The sequence below is a fragment of the Diorhabda sublineata genome, chromosome 9, assembly GCF_026230105.1.
Source record: "Diorhabda sublineata isolate icDioSubl1.1 chromosome 9, icDioSubl1.1, whole genome shotgun sequence".
Classification (NCBI taxonomy): Eukaryota; Metazoa; Arthropoda; class Insecta; order Coleoptera; family Chrysomelidae; genus Diorhabda; species Diorhabda sublineata.
The window spans coordinates 13,982,069-14,006,891 of record NC_079482.1 but is presented as its reverse complement, the minus strand read 5'-3'; the positions used below and the strand labels follow the sequence as shown (position 1 = coordinate 14,006,891).

The following is a 24,823-nucleotide window of genomic DNA, read 5'->3' as shown; positions in this document are numbered from 1 at the left end:
CCCAACTGATCTGGCCTCGTACAACTATTTTGTGTTCGTAAAGCTTAATGTCGATTTAAGGGTTAAAAGATTTAATGTTAAGTCATTAATGCTCGATTCACACTTACAGTTTCCAATTCCCAGACCTGGGTATAACGCAACCGGTAGTTTCCCCTCCAGCCATGTTTCGCTCTGTTAGCTGTATTCTTTCTATTCACCTCACCATAATGGAAAATAAACCTTTTGAAAATACTCCAAATTAATATTACGCTCAAATCTGTCATGCAGTTGTATAACTTGTTGCCTTGTTGCTTAAAATAGGATGATAATTTCAAAAAAGATATGTATGTATTACTAGAATGAGAAAGTTATATACCACACATATTTGAGCTGGTTTTTTGTGACTTTTCAGAAATTGACAATACGGCTACGATTTCAGTCACGTTTCTGATACCAACTCTCAGAATTCTTTTCAATTCAACTGATAGCTATTTGCAAGGTGAGTGCCGTTATTGCTGAAATCTGAACAAACGCTCGGTGAAAATTCAACTGAATGTTATTTTTGAACATAAACTAAGTGAATTTTTCAGTCGATACGTGGCACACACAGTTGGTGAGGATTTTCTTTAAACAAAACTTCACCAAATTTCATAACTTATGTTTAGCTAATGATTGGATTGATTTTTATGACGATATGGATTATAAATTTTAAGACTTTCTCGATAAAATTGTCAGGTACTACAATAGAGCACTTCCTCTTCGCCCTCGTGAAACTAATCATCACAAATCATGGACTACGAAAGAAACACATACTTCATTCAAGTATATGAGATCACTTTTGTATATTAAAAAGTTAACGGACATCTCACATACTCAATTATATCAATAACTATAGATTATTGTATTCGAAAACTATAAAAACTATTAAGCAAAACTATTACTACAATCGCATCTCGAGAGCTAAAAATTCCTCGAAAGAAACTTGGTCTGTTACCAATGATTTGAGAAACCAAACCCGTTCAACAAACACTATTGACCTGGACCCAGACGAACTTAACAATTATTTCGTGAGCTAGTAAGTTAGTTATAAAATATAAAAAGTCGTGATGCTTTTTCTTTCTTCGTTCCTTCTGAAAAATGACAGTCTCTTCCTCAGACCTGTAGATAGATTTGAGCTAGAGCAAACCATACTCAGAATTCAAAACAAGACTTCCTGCGACAAAGATGACTTATTTTTGAATTTTCAGAAGTGATGATTAACGTTTTATGTCCTCTTATAGAGGATCCTCGGGGCTTTTCTCTAGCTGTCTAAAAGCAGCTGTAATTATTCCCCTACACATTGGTGGTGAGAAAAATAACACTAGTAACTATCGTCTATTACATTATTACCTATCCTATTGAAGATTATTGAACGACTAATGAAAAATCGTCTATTACCCTTTCTTTTTAAACATAAAATCTCGATAGCTCAACAATTTGATTTCCTACTTAATAAATGACACTATGTTTTCTGTTCTCAATGAAATATATTCCTCACTTAACAATACATTTTATACGGCTTCGGTTTTTTATGATTTTGCTAAGGCCTTCGATTTTGTTAATTGGTAAGAGCTAATGGTGAAGTTTCAAGTAAATTGCCAGTTACCAATGTGGTGTACCTCAGGGTTCAGTTTTGGTTCCAGTTCTTTTTTTTGCTATCCATTAATGATGTCACAGACTTACGAATTACTGGTAAAATCACTTTATTCGCAGATAACATCAATGTAACCTGGAATGTTCCAGTAATACCGGCATTAGATCCTACCTAGGCAAAGATCTCATTACTAAGTCCTGATCTGACGCGAACGGTCTCTGTTTAAGCACTGAAAAAACTTTAGTATTACCCTATAAAAGAGTTTTACCACCTCTAAAGCTCAACATTGACGTAATACGATCCTCAAATTCTATTTCTTGGTCTACATATTGACGGTGCCCTTCAATGGTCTGTACATGTCGAAAACTTGGCACAAAAATTATACCCTGCTTATTTTGTGATTGAATCAGCAAATATATTTAATAAGTTCCGAAGATTCAGTATGTAGTAAGATAATATATAAATATTATAATTACTATATTAAGTCAAATTGTTATTCTATATTTTTATTTTATCTAATTTAACATAGTATTGCTTTGTCGACAAAATTGTGAAATTTTTCAATGACAATAAAGCTTATATCTCTCTCATTCTGTATATGAAACTTGTGTAGGTGTATCATTTTATTACAAAAACAAAAATGCAGTTAAAACAATGAAGTTATTCCCATAAATGTACTCAAAAGAAAGAAAAACACTGTTTTTCGGCCAATGAATTAATAGCCACATTTATTGCAGAATAAAAATAGCGATAGAAGATTTCAGATAAATGTAGAAGTGATCTAGTACAAACGCGTATTTTGAGGACCTCTCTAAATACTATTCTTTGGATTGTTCGAAAAATGAATGAAAACTTGCTGGACTAAAGAGATAAAAGGAGAGATATTGAAAAATAAAATGTTAGTAATATAACTTTTTCATTAAAAATTCAGTTTTACGTTAAACCCCTCTTTTAATTTTATAGTGTCATCATTATATTTGGCAAACATTCGCTACGAGTAATAGCAGAGTTGGAAAATCACTTTTCTAATCAATAAAAATCGGACAGCACTAATTTATTTCGACTAATAGTAAGAAAATAGCTATATTTCGAAGTTTATAACAATCAATAGTCCCAAATTCAGTTAAAAATAATTATTATGTACGACAGAAAATTATGAGCGAATTTGTAAATATAATGTAATGTTACTTTTTTACAGATTGGTGGGATATACACCATTGAAAAAATGGTATATTTTATCGCCTTTCACTTATTTGCACTTCTTTGAAAACTATTAACTATCTAATTCAATATTCTATTCACTAAATACACATTCACTGGTGATTCAAGTTCTTGTTTGTCTTACTAAAAATTTGAAATATCTAATACTGCAAACCCTGTAGTCGTCGAGTATTTATGTGCTTAAGTCTATTCTGGAAAATTCTATTCTAACGCAAACCGACACATTCGTCAAAATTATATAATTTTGTGACTATACGAAATTTTGCAGAAATAATCACAATAATTGATAAACTTTTGCCATTTTGAGACTTGCTGACGTCTCCATTTTTTATTAACCCTGGTTTATGTTTCGCGTCGAGTACTGTAGCAATGCAGTGTGAGAATAATATAATTGCACAATCTTATTCTCATGAAAATTTAAAACTATTTTTGTTGGTATGTTCCTAAAAAATTAGGAGATAGTCTAGTCATGTTAGCCCACAATCATTCAAAACATTAATGTGAGAGCAGTAGATGAGATTTTTGCTGAAATCACTGAAAGATATAATGGCAACTGATATTTTAAATTTGCGTTATAAAAGTTACCGTCAATATATAAGACACAAAATATGCTATGACAGCAATGAATCGTAAAGAGACGAGTAAAATGTACCTGCCTGTAAAATCGTTTGATTTAATAGGGTACCAGACATCTAATTGAGCCTTTTTTCTTCATAAATTAGAATGAAAGAAAAGGAAAAAATATTCCAATTCCAAGTATCTTTATAAATAATAATGGTAGTTGAATCGTCTGAACTAGAGTAATCTTTTGATTGAATTATGAAGGATTGCAAAGAATTGTGAAGATACTCATCTTCTTCTTTGATAACATGTTCAACACAGTTTTCTCGAAGCTCTTGGCAGTCTACTGCTAGAGCTTTCTATACAAGTTCTACAACCTCTTTACTCAGTTCTGGAGACTGATCACATTTTCGTAATTCTGATTTTATGTTTACCCGTATTAACTATATAGGGTTAAATATGCAATAGTAAGGAGGTAGTTTGAGAAGAGTTCGACCCTGTTATTTGCACAGCTTTCCAATATAATAAATTTTCTATAACTTTTGACCTTTAATAACAGTAAGCAATTCTTTGTTTGTTGGACCTTCTTTTACGATTGCTGACAAGAATATACTTTTTTTCAGACATAAATGCTAAAATTTGAACTTTGTTACTACTACCATTTGGTATTTTAAGGAATTGGCGCAAGTGGTAAGATGCGCTATCCATAGCAATTACAAACTGTGGTAGAATTTTGGGTAGAAGCTTGTCATTAAACCACTTTTCAAATAATTCTGTTCTCAAATTTAGCATTAGCATTAGGTACGAAACCGTCTTTGCTTCCAGCGTGTACTGTTAAGAACATGGCCCATTCAAACAGCAATTTTTACTATTGTTATCAGATTACTAAATATATTTGAAACAACTTGCTGTGTTTGTATGTCTAAATCTTTATTATTAAATGCATACCTATTCTCACTACACTGTGCAATTTCATTGTCTTCACTCGCGCATGGTCTAAATAATGATGAGTCCACGTGGACTGACGGTTTGTTAGATATTTATTTGGGATGTGAATTTGGTACGAGTGCCGTGCGTATTTATGAAATGTTGATTGTTTCTCGCATAACTGTCTTCTGCAATTGATATTGGAAGAACTATACCTGATTCACACATTTCTACTTAATAATTAGATTACTCAGCAATTGAAGAATATATCGAAACCATACTTATTGCATGAAATTCGTGAAAGATTACCTTTCTCGAGAAGAAATCTTTATTGAAACTTATAAAATTTAAGTTTGTATTTTGCGTCTGAGAATTAGCCATTTCTGTTTTTTACTGACCTCTTCACCGTGGCTTTGAAAAATTGAATTTTGGATATTTGAACAACCAATTTTTATAGTCAATCTTATGCCTAAAACCGGTGGAGGTAGAGTATTATCATTCGACATGATATTTTCAAGCGATCCCAGCAAAATTTTTGTCTACTGCACTCTCGTTCACTTTGAATTGAAATTCAATTGGACTAAAATTAACCTTCAGTGTGGTGTTAAATTATGTACATGCTTGTCAAACCCAATTAGAACAACACTATTTTTTAGATACGAATTATTTAATTTTAGCTTATGAGGCGCAATGCTTTTTATATTGGAAGAGGAAATACATCGCAACAATTGTTATCATATAGATTAGATGTCTAAACCCTTGAATTTATTATTTATGATATGAATAAGTAACTAGGCTATTTGACTTCAATATAAGAGCTTGTAATTTATTGCAATTTTTTTATTTTATAATTCCATAACCGTTATAAAGTTGGTAAAATTACATGTCCATGGGGCTCTGTTATTTTCGAAACGATGTTACTAGCAAAGCTGCAATTTTACTATTAGAATGATTTATAATGTTTATATTAAATAAAAATCGTCCCACGTAAAATATTCGAGTTTCGAAACCAAAGTGAGTTATAAAATATCTTTATTAATTAGGAATCATGTAGAATGGATAACTTGACAAAGTATTGATTTTTCTCATTTTGATTTATATTTATCTACGACCACCATTAAAATTGAGCATTTAAAAACTCATACAAATACGTGAAATTATATAAAGAGCAATGCTTTTAAAATGGAAGTTCCATTATAACACCCATAAGAGTTCAGAAAAGTACAATACGTTTTCAATGGGATAATCTTTATAATACTCTTTGTTATTTGTATATTTATCAAGTTACCCTAGAAAATTTTGTGTTGTTTGTTGTTTGAAACGTCAACGTCATATTGAAAAATATTTTTCAAATTTTGATTAATAAAACACTGTTTGTTTAGCTAAATATAGATGAAAGAAAAATCTGATTGTACTCCTTCCGAAATTGCAAAAATTGCATATAACGTAACTCAAAATCTGCTCCCGAAAAAGTCAATAAAAATATGGTTGAAGTAATATGGCGATTGGTGAAACACTAAAAATATCAAAAATTATACGGAAAATGTTCTTATTACATATTTCTCGGGAAAGTCAAGTCAATGTTAATTGAAATAATCAACTTTATGGTTATTATTCAATGTTAAAAACTACCATAAATTTTAATTTAAACTTATTACTTTCATAGAATGACAATCAGAGTTCCACAAACCAAGTTTCCTAGATATTTACAAAAAAATTTGAGTTGTTCAAAATTAAATAATTAACGTTTTCATCGACATCGCAAGAATAAATGTACCAGACAACCTGTTGGTATTAACCAGATTGGGAAGATTCTATCCTTTACAGCACAATATTCAAATTTGTCCAATCTCAAGGACTACATAAGTCACTTTTTTAGGCGATTGTTCGCCTCTCTACTCACCGATTCGGGAGTAGATATATTCGCAGTTAAATGACACGGCGGCGGGTGGAAATTTTCTACCATTGCAGAAGGCTACACCGCAACCTCTATTAACAAAAAAAAAATGACACGGCTTAACAAATTTTTAATGTCGAAACCCAAGAATTTGAGGATATACCCATAGCAGAAACGTCTGCACTGGCGGAGCCAAAGCCCAAATCGACACTAGTCGATTTTCTCGATACTGAGGCGCCTTTTTTCCTTAAAAGTTGAAACTATAACCTGACAATTTTTCAGTAGCGAGGCTACAGTGAAAAAAATTAAAACGTAATAATTAATAATATAAACAATTGTCCAAATTTCATTGTAAATATTAATTTAAGTGATTGAATTCAGTTTTTATGCTGGATTGTTATATCATGTAACTTAAGTTGTTAAATTTTTACACAAATATATGTTTATAATTCTGTTTTCAACAAATTATTTTCTACTGTTTCCTCTTAACTATTGGATTTATAAAATGTCCTTGTCAGAATTAGTTTTTTACCAATTTTTGGCAGTTCTGTAAATTTTCTATTTGTGTTCGTAAAAAGAATATTATATGATACTCGTACTTTTGTGCACTCATTACGAAAAAGTATCACTTTACGCACCTCATTAATAACTAATGAGGATAGTTTGTCCTTAAAGTTATAAACTTTTGTTTGTTGTGTGACTGTCGTCATCTTATCCCTATTGTTTATAAATTAGTTTTTTTTAATATGTTTGCCACCTGAATTTCCACTTTATGTTGACAATAATAGAAAATTTTTTATAGTATAAAAGCACTTAGGAGCATAAAAATTACAAACACTAGATTTTTTCTGAGTGTTTGTTAGGTTTTGGAAAATATTTGTTACATTTGATATGATATGTTCAGGAACGTCTCATTCTGTAACTTGCACTTGTAAGAAATGACCGTATATATGGATTGTGCAGTCTAGATATTTTCTGCTATGATAAACCATACATCGATGATAGATCTGTTCCTCTGGAAGCCTAATGTTCTCTCTGATATTACAGGAATTATTCCATCAGCAAGAATCTTAAATCTTAGGTTCAGTCTTTGTTTAATTGCTTGATTCATGTTTTTTTTTTGGAATAGTTGGCTGATCAATTCATTTCTTTTTCTTGGAGGTTGATTTTTTTTCATTTTCTTTGTAGCTTAACACTTTCGTGATTTCCGTTTTTTCTTCTACTGCACCGATTTAAAAAAAATTTCCTTGTCGGTTAGCAAAGTTTTCTTTGTGTATATGAGATTGGAGCTAAACCATATTTCATTTTTTGAAGATTAAAATTTTGCTGATCTCAAATCTTGATCCTTTTCAAATGGCTATGCAAAATTCCAGCTTGATCAGTTAAGGTTTAGGCGACCCTCAAAGAGATCTAAGTAATGCATATCGATAAATTCCATTACCAATACCTATATTTTTCCCTAGCTCCTACCTTGTCTGTTTGTGGAATTGTCTGGTCTTCCAAGCAATTGTTTGAGAACATTTCAAATCAAATTTCTGCAAAGTTAATTTTAAAAAAATCAATATAGCATGAAAAATTAAGAAACTCTTGATTTTCAAAAATAATTCACATAACGTCGATAAGAGCAAAGAGTTTGTATTTACTATAATACTTTGATAAATTTAAAACATAATGTAAGCGAAATAACAATAAATTTTACTTGAGGATTTAGTAGTGGTTGGATATTTTTAACGCTCTCCAGCAACAATTTGTAGTATAAATTGTTTCTCAGCTTTATATTTTGTAAGAATGATACTATAATCTTGAATAAGTTTGGTACCTCTTTCTGTAAGGTCATTCACAACAATAATGGTTTGAATTTTTACAATTCCACTATTATTACCAACTCATCTTTCCACGTTGAAGCTCTTGTACAGAAAATCGGATCTGATAGAAAATCTCATGAATAAATTTTTTTTACTTGATTTTTAAAAAATGATGAAAAATCATTTGGGTGAATAATGTATCGCTTAAATTGATTACCAAATTCTTCTTCGAAAATTGGAAAATGAGGGCTACCCTACTGTGGTTGCGTGTTAATAGTTAGACACTTTCTTTATTAGGAGTATTTTTCCTTCTAATATTTTGTTATAGTTTGTCTACGGAAGTGAATTCTTAGGAGTAGTGAGTTTGTATTCTCGAGGCTTATTTGTTATGAGTATGACTAGATGTTCTGCCTGCCATTGAACAACTTAACATAATATTCAACTACTTTATCACTACTATAATAAATCAATGAATTATACAATAATACATTTTTAAGCTTTGTATTTCAGAATCAAACTAAAGATGAGCATCTCACGCTTTTAGAACAGTGACATTAATTTCCTCGTCAGTAATTTCATTCTTAAATTATCAAACGTGTTTTACAGTGTTTTAATCATTCTAATTGTGCTGATATGAATCATTTACAGTAGTGATTACCTTGTATTTGTGGTGTTTATCTTCCGCTCACGCAAAGATATTTTAGGCACAACTACATAAAGGCAGCTTGACGTGGTACAAGGTAACGAACAAGAAATTGTATACAAGTCAAAATATTTCATAGATTAATATTGGACGTCGTTTGTCAAGTCTCTTATCCTAACAAAACTTCCTTAAGTTAATTTAACAAATTCCTCACATCAAAATTAATTTAATATATTTTGATTGGTTTAATCCAATTTAAAAATAACAAAGCTAAAGGCCGCTTGATATGATGCAAGATAACATGCAGTGCAAGACGCAATATTTCTTGATCCAAAACAACATTATCGGTTTGATGTCATTCTATTACGTTAAAGCTGCAATTCTAGGGAGGAATCTAATCACTTTTAGCTTAACAGATCAGCTGACTTTCTTAAAACTTAGCTTTATTTTAATTGTTAAGCTAGACACAAAATATTAAATGAAATTCAAGGTTAGGATGTTGATTAATACCCTACTCTGCATGTCTCTCTACAAATTGCATGTAATTTCTTGCAGGTTGTCTTGCATCTTGTCAGGCGGCCTTAAGAAATGTCTTAAATTATAAAGTATATTTGCCCCTGTTCAATCAATTCTGGTTTAATTATACAAACTTGGTTCTATTTATAATTAATTTATGAATTAGACTAAATCATAATTGTTATATCCATGGTGTTTCCTAATTCATGGGACAAAATTCAGGAGGTCATTACTCGTATGGAATATCATCATGGATATCACCCTTAAAAGCTGGTGACTCAGTTTTTATTTTTGATTCTGAACTGTCAGTAATTCTAGAAACTTGAAATTATGTACTTTTCGTGCACTCGAAAAGAAATAACCATCGGTATTTTCTCATATTCTTATTACTTATGTGTGGGTGAAATTACCAATCATCATTTTATTTCATATCAAAAGTTCCATAAAACAAAATTATACTTTAAAATCCTAGTTATATTAAAAAATCTTCGTTATTTTTTCCCAAAACCAATAGCTGCAGAAAAAATATAAACACCATAATTTATAATTATTTTAATAAATTGAATGAAAAACTATGAAGATGTAAAATTTAATATAATTCAAAGTCAATTTTAGTGACCTCCTTTTAAGGGTAATATCTAGGAAAGGGTGGGGCTAAAGAAATTTTGTTATGGGAACTACCCATCTTAATTTTATACGAGCAATTTTGCCGCATGAATTTAAAAATACACCCTGTATATACATATACGCGTATTTGTCTTGTGTTGTTTTCGACACACCAAATTTTCTCAAGGGAGAATTTTAAATAATTCTCATGTCTATATAATCTAGAAGAATTTAATGCTAGGCTGCTGATAAAAATCGGGGGTTTATTATATTGTCATATATCAACTCGAAAAAAGTATGTACGCCAAAGGGACTAAAATGTAACGCGTTTAAAAATATCTTCAGAAAAATGTTATTCTTTCCACCAAAAGTTTGAAAATTGTTATCTAAATAAGATAAAGAAACTTGCCAAAACTATACAGAAATGGTAAAAGTAACGTCAATTGTTTCATTGCTATCATATATGCAACAAGACAATAAATAAATATCTTCATCATAATTTTAAGAGAATTAACCCAATAGCATTAAAAATTTAGCGAATAAGTTTGAATTTGGAACTTGTTCATGCCACCAATACACAAAGACTTACAATTAGACACGCGTCTGAGTATTGATGTAGTGGTAGTACACACCCAGAATCGTAATGTTCTTGGTTTTTTCGTATGGATAAGAAACCTTTGGAAGTTTCTTATATATCTAATTTATAATGATGTTTTACAGATGTTACTTTTCACATTAATACCCTCAAGTTTGCAAAATACTCTATTCATATATCACTTCTAATCAAAGAATAACTTCGCGTTTTTATGTAACCACAAAGCAGTAATTTGATTCTCATGGAATGGTAAAAGAATCAATGACGAATATTACGCCAAATGATTTAATGACGATGTGCTCAAAGAAAAAGGTTTGTTGCATAGGAAGAATTCTAGGGTTCACATATGTGCAATTTCCATGGTATAAACCCACTGAATTAGAATATTAAATGGCTCTTCACTCGCCCATTCTCCATATTTAGCACTGAGTTACTAATTCTAATATCCAAGCCTACAGAAACGGTTCCACGGAAATAAATTTGATACCTAGTTTTTTTTATCAAAAACCTGAGTTTTATTGGAAAAATCACCTTGAATAAATGTGCAGTAAAGGTATAGTACATTTTAAAATAATTGTGGTCAAATTTGATTATATATTTGCCTAAGTCTGGTTAGCATTCAACGGTTTCTATTGAAACAGAAATCCATATGAGATTTTTACAGCAGAAAAAATCGAAAAAAATATGTGAAATCGACATTAAAGAGAAATTGGTCGAAAATCACAAAAACGTATCAAATCAAACAACCAACGTATCATCCTGTCTTGGCTCCAACAACTTTTTCCCCTTTCCCTTATAAGATTAATAAATAAAGGAGGTACCTCGTTTAATGCGCTATACATTGTTTACTTTTTTACGACAGTTTAACTTTGCTCTTAGCTTTGAAGTATCAGTCATTCCATTTGAATTTAGAGAAAGAAGGAAAGAGGTTAAGTAGAAAGATTAAGAATAGACCTTATCCATTATTTCAGACAATCAATAAACAGAAAATATATGGAACCGAAAAATCATAATATGTAAAGCCTTATAGCCGTAATGTAAATATTAAACAATGTCTTGATCTCATCACAAATTCGTAAATGATCGATCACAATATTTTTTAAATATCAAAGGTATCATAAAAAATTCCTCCATATTTTTAAAGCTTGCCGACAATCGCAAGTGATAGAGACTATTATTTGAAGTACAATTACTACACAATAATAATAATTCAAATAGAAATGGATAATGTCGTCATAGTGTCAACGATAGTCAGGAAATCTCATAGAAGATGTAAAGAAGAAACCTCATACAATTCAGTCCTTGCTATGTGATCAAATTTTATCCAAAGTCATAAGGATATTACAGAACAAAAAAAAATCATGACAGTTAAAACTCAAAAACTCATTCTTAAAATAAGTATATACTGGGTGGAATAGTTGACTAAATCATCGATTGTCTGATTCAAAATATATTGAAACAAGAATAAGCTTTATCCACATCTCCAAAATGGCATTCTTATGAAAAGATATATGAATAAAATGAGGGCAATGTCTTTCGAATATTTAAAGAATGCCAGATAGCATATGTCCATTTACTTATTACAGTTGGAGTGAATGAATCAAGACAAGTACAATTTATTAATAATTTGTTTCAAAGTATTTACATATCTCCATAGATACTATTGGTAGGAATTGGATCCATTATGCTAGTTGTGTTATATAGTAAAAGATGCGTACGAAAGTCGCTAGAATTGTTAAATGGGACTTAACACTTCTGTGGTATCAGCTACGGAACAATAGAAAAAGCATTGGAAAATAAGGGAAATAGGAGCCAAACAAATTATTAGGATCAAGACCACAGAGGCTGAGACAGGCAAAGATTCTCCTGGGAAACTATAATCAGAAAAGATCGCTGAATGCATTAACCTAAGTAAGAACAATCTATAAATACTAACAGGAGTCCTATCAGAGAACTGTCGCCTCTATGGACACCTCAAGACGCTAAACTTAGCAGATAATTCGGCCTGCAGATTTTGTTGCACAGCTGACGAAACCTTTATCCACAGTCTCTCGAAATGTGAAACACTTCAGAGCTCCAGATCACTACACTTGGGACCATATGAAATAAAAGACGAAGATCTTTTAAGAACTTTCTAAAAGGAGCACGATTAACAGCTGTAAGCACTGGGCTCCCAGCAAGAAAGGGAGAGTCAATAGATCCTTTGGGTCGCAGTCTAAATGATACCCAAATATCTACATACATACATATAACTAAAAATAGAGAAGCATTGAACACAACCTACGTTATGAAAAGAGATGAGAAGAAAAATAATTTGATCCAGTGCTAATGCATCGACCTAAATAGATTGACACAAATAGTTGCTCCGTGTATGTTTTGTAGAACAATACTGTCACAATTATGGGAAAGGGTTTGTCGATAAAATTGTACAAGTTAATTCAACAACAAACTTTCTCACACCACAGTTATAACATAAATTAGAATTTAGTGACTATCAGTACACTTTATATAAAATTTTATACTTCTATCTTTTCCCCCGTATCTTTAATATACAAATACTCTTTTATTGTGAGCTTCTGTCTTATTTATACTATTGTGATGTCCCAAAACATGGTAGAACCTTCCAAAGTGTCTAGTAAAAGATAACTTTTCCTCCAGAAACATCTCGAACAATAGTTCAATGGTCACTCATTAGATGGAACCATCCACCATTTCTTGAGCTATGACCGATGCCGCGCCATCAGATGGTGTGTGGATGTGTCCCTCTTATCCTAACATTGGCTGACATCGAAAAATATCTCTCTATCACTACGATATTAATATTTTAACGATGTTTGTGGTTAAATGCCACATAATCACAAAAAAATAAAATAAGGTGAGAATGAGATATAAAGAAACTTTCTTCTTTAATGCTTTTCAACTTTTTCATCCAGCTTTTGAATTATATTATGGGTGAATATATTGAGTTCACGTCAAGACTCTGACATATCAATATTCATATTTTCACTAAATATTCATTGTAATTACAAATATTTCTTATAAGAGACAAAAATGTCGTCTGCGTGATTGAACTCTCTGAGTGAAACATAATGACGGAGAATATTTGGTGGAATTATTTTGAAAATTTAGTTTCAAAAAACGTACCTGCTTTTACAAGAGCATTTCCATAATTTTATCTAAAAGCCACTGTTTAAGTTATTTCTATATATGTCAAGAATATAAATGTGGAACAACATTGTATGCAAATGGAAATAGAAAAAGTGAGAGTCACCGACAAACAATCAACAGGGATGAAGTAGTGAGTTGTTTACTTAAGTTGACAGTTCGTGGTTAGGGTGATAAGATGGTGGTAAAAATGCAACCCTTGACGAAGAAATGTTTGTTTGCTTAGAACCTGAAATATTTCAAGGTGTGTCAGAAGAGTTATACTGAACAGGAAGAATTTTTTATAAGGCCTCAGTATCTTGAGTTAACTGAGCAAACATAATTCTTTGTTAAACAATGAGAAAAAATATTCCATATTCCATCACTCTTCTAGTTGTCCATTGAAATATGACAAAAAAACTTGCTTATCCATAATTTTTTTAACTATCCTATTTATTTCGATGATTCAAATTATTACTTTCCAAATATTTCACACATTCACAATTCTAGACTGGTCTCAAAAAATGCCAAGTAAATCATTTTAATTATATACTCAGTTAAATAACACCTTAGAAAAACAACTTCTATAATTCAAATGAAATTTCGGCTAATCAAAATAAAGAACCTTTTCAAAGAATTAGGGATGAGAGGTGGTGCCGTAACTCCCTTTATAAAACGATTGTATTATATGTATGAAGGAACGACTTAATACTCTCCACCTGTCATAAGTTAATGCCAGTATAATGAAGCTAGAGGTATCTTAAATATGAAGGCAAGGGTAATATTTCTGCTCACGAATTAGTGATATAAGATTCACAAGTATCAATAAAAACGCAGAAACATTATTTGTGAAAATATTTTATTGAAAGTTTTCACACTAGATGAATTAATTAAGTATCCTACAGCACTTTAAATAAAGTTAAAATCCTTATCAGTTTCTCACCTTTAAAAAGATATTAGATACATCAGAGTTCAACTGTGGAAAACAATATTCACTGCAATCAGCAAATAAAAATCAAAAATCTTTTCTTTTACATGAAAAAAAAAACGTTTTTTAAGATATTTTTAGACATTTTACACGGCTGCCGAACAAATTTGACAAAATTTGATAATCTGAAATGTTGTTTTGACATGGTCGTCAACCTATCTATTACCGCTTATTTGGTTAGTGTAATCGTAACTGTGTCTTAGGAAATATGGCACAGTACTGTTTTGTTGAAATATTACGGTAATGTAAAATTCTTCTGTATAGTGGGTACTATCTTACAGAATTATTTCTTTATTTGTTGAAGCCGTAGTTTCAAGCAAATTCCACACCCCTGCAACAGGAGCAACCGTTTATATAATTATTTGTCATTCAATTAAATGAATTTGAAGTCTTCTTTCTGTATATAGACCTTTAAATAACTTGGAAACTTGTAATATGCAAAAGTTTTTGTTATTTGATTCAAAAGAAGGCACAAAATCATCATCAGTATCATTTTGAAATAAAAGAAAAACTGAGCAGAGATTCTTCAGTAATTTTCTTCCAATGTGGAAACGTGTACATCTTCTTTTCAATACAATTTAGGTACTTGTCATATCCTTCTGACAACCTCTTTAAAACAACTGTTATGACATCGTTGTCGTGTTAGTTACTGGTCGTTAGATCGGGACTGTAGGAATAATGATCAATTGTAGGCGAGTATTTTGTATTGAATGCACAGTACAGCTTTTGCAAAGAATCACAATACGTTTTGAAATGTATTGCCTACCCACGAGTCTAATACCCACCAGAAATACTCCTGTCTCAAAACACAATAAACTTCCAACTTTCCGTCACCACGCCGTATATAATATTCAGAAAACTTAGAAGGTACTAATAAAATAGTGAAGTTTCCGCTTTTTTGAATTTCTGTGTTTAAATTTTCAACCAAATCATTTGTAATGACGTTTTTAATTTTCCACATTGGTGTAGTCATCTTTAACTATACTTTTGCGAAGTCTTCCACCTCTCAATGTTTCCTGGTTACAATTACAATGAATATCGATCGCTTCTAGGCATTGAGCACTAAGAAAACAAATACTTTCCAGTCGGTAGTACCTTCTATTCGCGAAGAAATTACAAAAAATCGCAAGTGATACTTTCGATGCGCACAATTACCATGTTGGTGAAATAATTTGGCATGAAATAGGAACTTTTCAACTTTTCCTATCGAAAAAATATACATAACAAACTTGAACGATGATAATTATGATTTGTATTGAAAAATTATCAACATAAGTGGGTCAGTAGAAATAATATCAAACTTAGAATATATCACTGTAATTCCATCTCTTCTTGTTAATTTTTCATCTTTTCAGGTGTCGTATCAGGGTTTTTGTATACAAATTCCACATTTTTACCCATCTTTCTGTATCCTATTCTTTCTTGGTCACCACCTTCCATTTTTATTGGTGTTTCTAAAGTACATAATTTTCTTTTTTTCGGTCTACTATACATCCACACTTATTCGGCTGATTCTCGTCTATTATTTTATTATTGTTTCTTATTTGTTACTTTTCTATTGTCTTCGACCTTGAGTATTGAGTTGTTCAATAGTCAGCTATCATGTTCTATTTGGTACTACCGTGACAATATAAATTTACACTTTCACAGTGATATCTACATTTTCATGTACCAGTATTGTGTGGTATATTTTTGTCGTTTCATTAGCCTGTTTAGGTATTTCTTCATCTATTTGTCCATCTAATTCTATGAACGTAAAAACAAAATCTAATATGATACAATAAAGACAAAAAGGTGTATGAGGCGATGGAATAATTAAATATACTAGATAAATTGAGAAAACTAGTGAAAATGATCCGAAAAGCCGATAGCAAAGTGAGAGCACTGCTTATAATGTATAAATAGGGAAAGATCTGATACAAGTGAGTTCAAAAAATCATATGAATGAAATGATATAAAAACCCATGGTTTCATGAATGGAAAGAAACATCAATTTCTAGTATATGCTGAATATTCATTATCTTTTCTTCACACTAAATTTATTACAAACGAAGACAATAAAATTTTAATCGACTGCTATAGAAAATTCCTGAATTCTTCTGTTCTCATCTCTCTTTCCAAATCTTAAAAATAATAATGAGTTATTCCATAGCGGACTTCATATAGCTTTAAATAATTCTTTTTCGTTTCAATATTATACTTCTGTTTTCAAAGAGCTCATAATACGGGAGGCACTATAAATTACTACCCTATCACATGCCGTACTACCACAGTTTCATGTTAAGAAAAATTATGTTCGTCATCTGTCATCAAACTGCTTAGATAACTAGAATAAAATTTATATACAAGACACATAATGTAAGTACTATCCTGTTCGTTATTTCTTGGAAGGTATTCCTTAAAAAAAATAATTAACTTATGCAAATTAACCAATATGATTCTATTTTAAACCTAGTTGCACTTATTAAAGTAAACCTAAGACTTCTTTTACATCCACTCAACCGGTTAGTTATTTAATTAGTTTGAAGTATGTGAGGACAAACAAACGGTGTAGCCTCTTCCTATAGCATCAGTAATATATTTTCAATTTTTTCAACCAGTTATTGAAATGACTATACTATTTTTTAAATTCATCCGATATAATTGATACTCTAAGCCATTATCGAGTGTTTACTATGGCATTGAACGATAGGTGTTTTAAGGATTTTTATGGAGCGGTAAAATATTTGGTACAACTTTTCTTGTGAAAATTTCTAAGCTGTGGTAGATCTGATACACATGATACATCAATTTTCTAAAACATAAAAGCTGTAAAACACTTTGCGCAACACTAATTAATTGTCACTACTAGTAGACAAAAGACTGGTATTGAAGGAAATAAGTTTTACTACAGTATAATCTCAAATTCATTAATATTATTTCCGTTTATGTGAAGTGCGTCAATGAACCTAATTGAATGCTGCTTTAACATAATTTACATAGATTTTAAAAAATTGTATAGACGGTTCATGTTTGATATTATCAATCTATGCTTATTTAACCTTTTTTCTTGTTTTGTTTCTTTACGAAATATGACTAGTTTTCCTACCACTAGAAAAACTATTTCACAGGTAAATAATGAGATTCATCTACCAAGACTTTCAAGTACAAACTTAACAAGTTATTGTATTTGGACCAATATTACAATGCAATTTTAACAAGAATTATACGATTCGTTAATTTGAAATAAATGAATATTTCATTCATGGAGTTATCACGACATAAATTGTAGATAATAGTGCGGTAAAGTGGCCTTCACTTTTCCGCTTCACAAAAGCCAATAGCTGTGAATATTTATTTATGTACACATTTTTCTTCACGGATATCATTGTTCTCAGCATTCTATAGTGTGTCCATAATGATGATGCCTTTTCTTTTTCAGCTTTTCCAGCAAAATAAGCTAATAAAATTTTCCCCGATATATTATGGAATTTTTTTGAACTGCACCAGTCTTCGAATCGCTTATATTCTTTTTCATATCTATTGCGGGATTTAGCGGGTACTAGGGTTTGTATTGCGTTATTTGCAGCAAATTCTATATCAGGATCCACACTTTCATAGTCGGAACTCATGTCGATACAATTATACCAAACTGAAGTGAACAAGTCAAAATTGACAGTTCCCAAAATGATTCTAATTTCAGGAATATTGACTAATTTTGAGTAAATAATTAACATTATTGGTAGTAGGTAAAATAATGTACTAGGGTATATTCGTATTTCCCATCTTATTTCGTAATATGGATCCTCACGACACTCATATGTTACAATATCTATTACGTTAACTGACGTAAAATACAAAATACACTTTTTGGAGTAAAATAATTTCGTTAAATGCCTAATAAGTGCATTGAACTTCCAAATAAAACTTACAGAAAACTTAATACTGAAAAGAATGATGTGTAAAACCCCAATAAAAAGTAAATGAAAGTTGAAAATATATTTATTTTACTGAATTAAAATCAACAGAAATGAGCAAATTTTACTTTTAACGATGTTGTCTATGTTTCAGATCTACGACCTATTTTATTCAATTTTGCAGATTACAATACATATAGACCAAATAAATTTACATGACAACTTCAGACCCGAATTATTCGATATGGCTACCTATTATTGGTGGATCAAGAATCCAGGTGAAATCTATCGCTCACTATAACTCGCTTACGAAGCGTTTTTGGATGTTTTGTTACCAATTTTTTTCCTTATATTCACATAATTTACTTATAGAATAATTTCCCGAGAGATTGGAGTGCTATTCCGAAACACCCTGTATATATGTCCACCTGACAGCTTCTGTGATAAGTGTGAAACAGGTTCTGCGAATATGTTTGTTAAGCTGTTATCGCAAATTTCGAAGTGAGAGTCCGCAAGTAGCCAAGTACCGTTTTCACATTTATAATTTCAGTACAGTTTCTACTTACGCTAAATGAAGTATATCATGCTATTTGGTTGAAATCAGAGAATATTTTCAAATTGTGGAGATGTGTCAGAAAGAACAAAAAAGCTTAAGAAATTATTGTTGTAGTACTTGTCAGAAAATAAAAGCATTACAGAGATAAAAAATATGATGAAAATAATAATGTATGAACATATATAAAAAAGAAAAATTTTGGAACTTTGTTAATACCATTTGTCTAGTGATCCAATTTTTGAGAAAAAATTAACTAACTAAATAACTCAAGTGGTTGAAGCTTGTACCTCCTACCACTTAAACCAGAACTGAGAACGTATTACAAATTATTAGTATTCTTTCTATTAAGATAATGTAGAGTTATGAAATTCAAGTTATTTTGGAATACTTGAGATCTCAACTTATTTTAATTACCCTGTAGGTTTGTACAACATTTCTATGTTTTCACTTAATCAAAAGACATTTGCTTACGTACGGCACTGCCAGTATTTATATGAAGATTGATATCTCTGCTTCTGCTTTGAAGTCGTCTCTATTGATGTTAACACATTTCTCCCATCGATGCTCTAGCATTTCTAATGCTTCTCGAAACAAAGATTATTCATCCTTCACAAACAACTGATTTATCGTACATAAGACAGATGACAGATTCACAACTAATTCGGCGTTTTTCATTCTAGCTTCCTTTTGCATGTAACCTACTGAAACGATATGTGCAGTATATCAAATTTTGTTAGTATGTTGATATAACCTTCCTTGTTGAAGGTACCATCTGCAATCTTTTTGGCGGTGGTTAACCTCAACGTTATAAGTCCTTTGGTCTCTATCCTATAGTTATGAATGTATTACTCATTCATTGTTACTATTCTATCAATAAAATTCGTACTGCGTTGAACCACGATTGCAAACGTCTTTTCGAGCTTCCCGTGAAGAATATATCACATCATTGTGAAATTGTGTTGATGTTATGTCTTTTACCGTTATTTGGCACGATCCATTCTGACTCTCTCTAATCCGTGCCTACAATGTAAAAACCCTTCAACATTGTCAATTTCTAGCATGAATCTATACATAATAGGCTACAATATGATGTCATGATAAATAATTATTCCGATTCATAAATTTTTCAGGGGAGTAGCCTTCGTATCACAGGCCTATATTGATAGACTCCATTTATTTTTCGGCATGTCCTCAAACCTTCTGATCCCTCTTTCTTTAAATAGAGATCTACTGATATGACCCTTCACTGCCAATCTGCTACAAATTTTATGTCTTATGTAAAAAATGTTTGAATATCCTTTACTACGCTTATGTTAGTTGAGGTGCCAATAACGGCCAGTTGATCAAAAGATAGTTCGAAAAATGTCTGATTCAAAACGTTTGTCGATGCAATTTTCCTCCACATGGTCCTATAAAGGATGAAGACTCTCAACTGGTATTTCTACAAAAAAATTACCATATATAATGATTAAATCGAGTTAGTTCTTGTGAGATCTGTTCTAAGTAATATAAACAAAGGAACAACCAAAAGACTAAACACAAATTGATTTTTCTTTGATTGCTTTAATTTTATCATTATTGGTTGTGCTAACTTTTTATTGAGTATTGAGTCGGTAATTTCTTTGTAAAAAATCACTTGATAATTTAAATATTCATCTATTGATTGCAAACTTCCATTTTGCCCAAGCAGATTAAATTGATTGCTTTTTTTGAAAAATTACACAGTAAGAGTGACCTACGTCAAGCTTATTTAGTGTGTTTTAGGCAAAAATAAACATGCTCTAAGAAATTATTTCGTCTCCATTTTTTCAGGAGGATCCCAATATTATTACTTCACTTATACACAAACAAAATAGACTTTAATTTCCTGTTAAGACATATATAGCCCCCTGAAAATTGAATTGTTTATAATAAATTTCTGGTAATCTTGATCTCTGCTTAAAAAAAACTACCGATGATCTAAATAAAAATATAATAAAAATAGTGAAATCATCGTTTGGGTAATATCAAGAGCGTTTCCGGAAAGAAAAATCGGTAACACATTGCTGTTAAGATTATTTAAAAAACGTGGATTGGTTATGTTGTGATTGTATGTTGTTTTTCTAGCACAAACATTTTTTCCCGTTGAGTTAGGTCAAAAATACATATAAATAGAAATGCTATTAAATATTCGACCAGGAACAAATGGAACTCTTTCTAATCTTAGTACAAAACCACTATTTAATGCTTACGTAATAAGTATACATAGCAATATATTAGGTATAAGATTAATGATCTAAAATAGGAACGTACGAATAAGTGAAAATAGGAGTTAATATTTACTAGATCTACTATTTTATGTATATTGAATATGACTTCAATTATTAAGGTGTATGTCTAATAGCCTTTCACGTTCTAATATGAAAAATTTACAAGTCTGAACTTCACGAAATTTCTATTTTTGCAACATCTGAAAGCAGTAGGTAAAAACTATTAACATGCGTTTTAAAATCCTTTCAATCAGAGTTTATGATGTGAAAACAATGGGAATCGGACAAGTCGTAAAGATGGCGAAAGTCTCATTACTGTAGAAAAAAAAACCCTATAAAATGTCTGGTGTCCAAGAAACAATGTTTGCTCATTAAGAAGGACACGAACATTACTATATATACTTCTGCAAAAAGAACGAAAGTGATGTATGCGTTTGATTTAATACCAAAAATATTGGGAAAAATATATTTAACTACAGTGAGCACATTGTCAACAAAGATGAAGAAGGCAGGGAGGAAGAAGATAAAAATTCAGAAGATAAGGTATTTACAATGAATCTTCAATTAGTTCAATTGTGTCTAAAATCAAATTTATCTAACTCTGCAATCAAATATGACCCTTTAAGTCATTCGTTGACATTGAGAACGTCACTCATAACCTTCATATATCAGTTATCAAAAGTAGTAATGTAAAAACTTTACGTAGCTGTTTGAGTTTCAAATAATAATTTATGAATTACTGTAAAAACTGACGATTATTTCCTCATTTAAACTGACAATTAACTCAGTATTTTAATTCCATAGTATTTTAAAATTTATAAATATTGGGAAAAACATTATCGAAGAGACAGTTATTTAAAGTGAATTCATTTTCTTGGTGAATATTCTCTTAAGCTTCTTGTCTAATGTTAATTTCATTTGAAGCTGTGATATCTACATGTAGCCAGGGGCTTGGTCCAGTATGTTCTAATTTTCTAATGAATTCTAAGCATAGCCTTCGGCTATAGTATTGTATTTCCATCCTCCGTGTTGCTTTATTTTCACAAAACGTCCGCTCCTGAGTTTACCAGGAGAGACGCTGACGAACATCTGAAACAATGTCAATTAGGTAAGCCAAGGTACTGAGCAATCTTAGTTGGTAATTTTGCAATGGTTTTTATGCCCACATTACAGCAGGAAGACTATATTTCTACTTTTGCTTTCTAGAATTGTAATTTTAAAAAGGTGCCTTTATCGGAAACGTCTCATTCTAGTAGGAATGTCAGTTCAGCCTTCCTGCAGACTCTCGAAATCCCTGTTATCATTTCGACCTAAGGAACAGATTTATTTAATAATAAATTATAAACATATAGTAAATTAAGTCGTACTTTTGCAAATAAAAATATTTCGTCTCCATCTCTTTCATAAATCTTTTTACATTCTTCGTCAAAATCTCCGATTTTTTTAATGGTATCCTGCTGACAGTCGCTTCAGCCAATTCAAGCTTCAAGCGTATCATGATATCTATATTAATTTCGACAACACAGATCGTAGAAAAAACCTATTCTTTTACTAGTAAAATAACTAGAAGCAGAAGATCAATTATATGTTTCGCCCAGTTTGTACAGCCTTGGTTAACGCCTGGGTATTGCAAGAATCTGGGCTAAACAATAATGATTGCCTTATACTCCTAGTAACATAATGTACTATTCATTGTAATTGAGGATTCTATTAAATATTATAAAAGCACAGAACTAGATGAAACATTATACGTAAACACGTTATCAAAAGGGCGATATTGTTCACCTCGCGTAATTTGCAGAGCTCGCTGTCCCCCCTTTTCGGTAAATATTGAGCTTGTTCAACAACATCGCTCTTTTTATTACCAGTTATGTAAATAACTATTACCCTCTCTTTGTTATAGGAGAATACAATTATTATTACTGTGATACACATACCAAATAACTACTGTTTGATATGGCACGAAGAGAAGGGTGAACTAAGAGCTAACTGCTACTAAGTGTATGTAAGATTTTACCAACACAAATATGACCATACTTATAACGTCATCAGAAAGTCATTTTTATAGCGATAAGTGCAATGCTCAAATTAGAAATACATCCATATTCATGCTATGCCTAACCTGCCGGTTAAATAAAACAATTGAATAACCGAAAAATATTTTGAGAAGAGTCACACCTAAATGGAATGTGCAATCCACAATTGAGCGAATCCTGATTCCCCCTGGATATAAGACTAGCGATTCAGCCGTGATCGACTTTCTAGCATTAAAATGTACCCCTAAAGGCAGAATGGAATGATTATTAAAACACCCAGACAATTTCAAAAAACTACCCTTTAGAATGTATTATCATTCAACTCAATTATTTAACTAATTAACTCTGCCTCATCTATATAATCGTTAATCAAAAATAAAACTGAGGAATCATTTTGTGATAACTTTTATCATTATTTCATAATTTATAAAGTCTACAAAGTATACCTCTCATAGCAGAATGGAATACAAATTAAGACACGCAGACAATTTCAAAAAGCTACCTCTAAGAATAAGTTAAATTTCAACTGAATTAATCAACTAATTAACTCTTTGTGTGACCTATATAATTGTTAATCAAAAATAGAACTCTGAAATCATTTTGTGATAACCTTTATCGTGTTTTTATAATTTATGAAGGATCAAAATATACCCCTAATTGCAGAATGGAATACAAATTAAGACACCCAGGCATTTTCGAAAAGCTACCTCTAAGAATAAGTTAGAGAATTAATTAACTAATTAATTCTTTGCCTGATCTATATAATCGTTAATCGAAAATAAAACTGAGGAATCATTTTATGATAATCTTGATCATGAATTATAATTTATGATAAAATGTTAATTTCGGGAGTTTCTATTTACTTATTTCTGTACAAGTTTCAATGTAAAATGAATAATGTAAAAATATTTTATAACTTTAGTTTTGTGTATGAATTTCGTTCAAGTCCCTCATATTTCATGAAAATAAATGGAAAGTCTATTAAAATATAAGCATTCTAAAGTAAAATGGAAAACAGATAACAAAATTAAGAAGTACTATGGAAATGTTATAATAGGAATTCATCCAAATATTATGCAGTGTGATAACTATTTGTCCCTCCTTTAAAATTATTTATATTTCAATTTGAACTGAAAAGCTTTGTCAATTACAGAGTAAGATATCCTTCTAATAATTTCTTGCTTACTATTTCAATTGGTTGATTACAAAATTGGTTATTCAATTCATTCAATTAGTCTATCAGAAACGGTTTCTGGTATTCTTCTATCCAGATGTGGAATATTCGATTTTTATCATATTGTTCTAGTAGTAGTTGTTCTAAGTACGATGAAATGGTTGTAAGGACGAAGAAAAAAAAGGTTGGATTATCTCAAGTTTTTTTTGAGCAGGCCGTCAGCGTCCACGTTTTGATCCCATGAAAACACGTAGGCGCCATATGCGTATTTTCGTTGTCGCCTGTTGGTCATGACTTTTCTCATCCTAGTGTATGTTGTATATCTATTTTTCAAACGACAATTATTATATTTTCTGCTCAATGCCTCTAATATGTTCTTTGTGTTTTCAACAAAGAA

At 31.0% G+C, this 24,823-nt stretch overlaps 1 protein-coding gene across 2 annotated transcripts in view; it reads right to left on the bottom strand.

The window, feature by feature from the left end:
- LOC130448791 (uncharacterized) overlaps positions 1–24,823 on the bottom strand; it is a 246,993-nt gene that overhangs the window by 123,967 nt on the left and 98,203 nt on the right. The window lies entirely within an intron of this gene.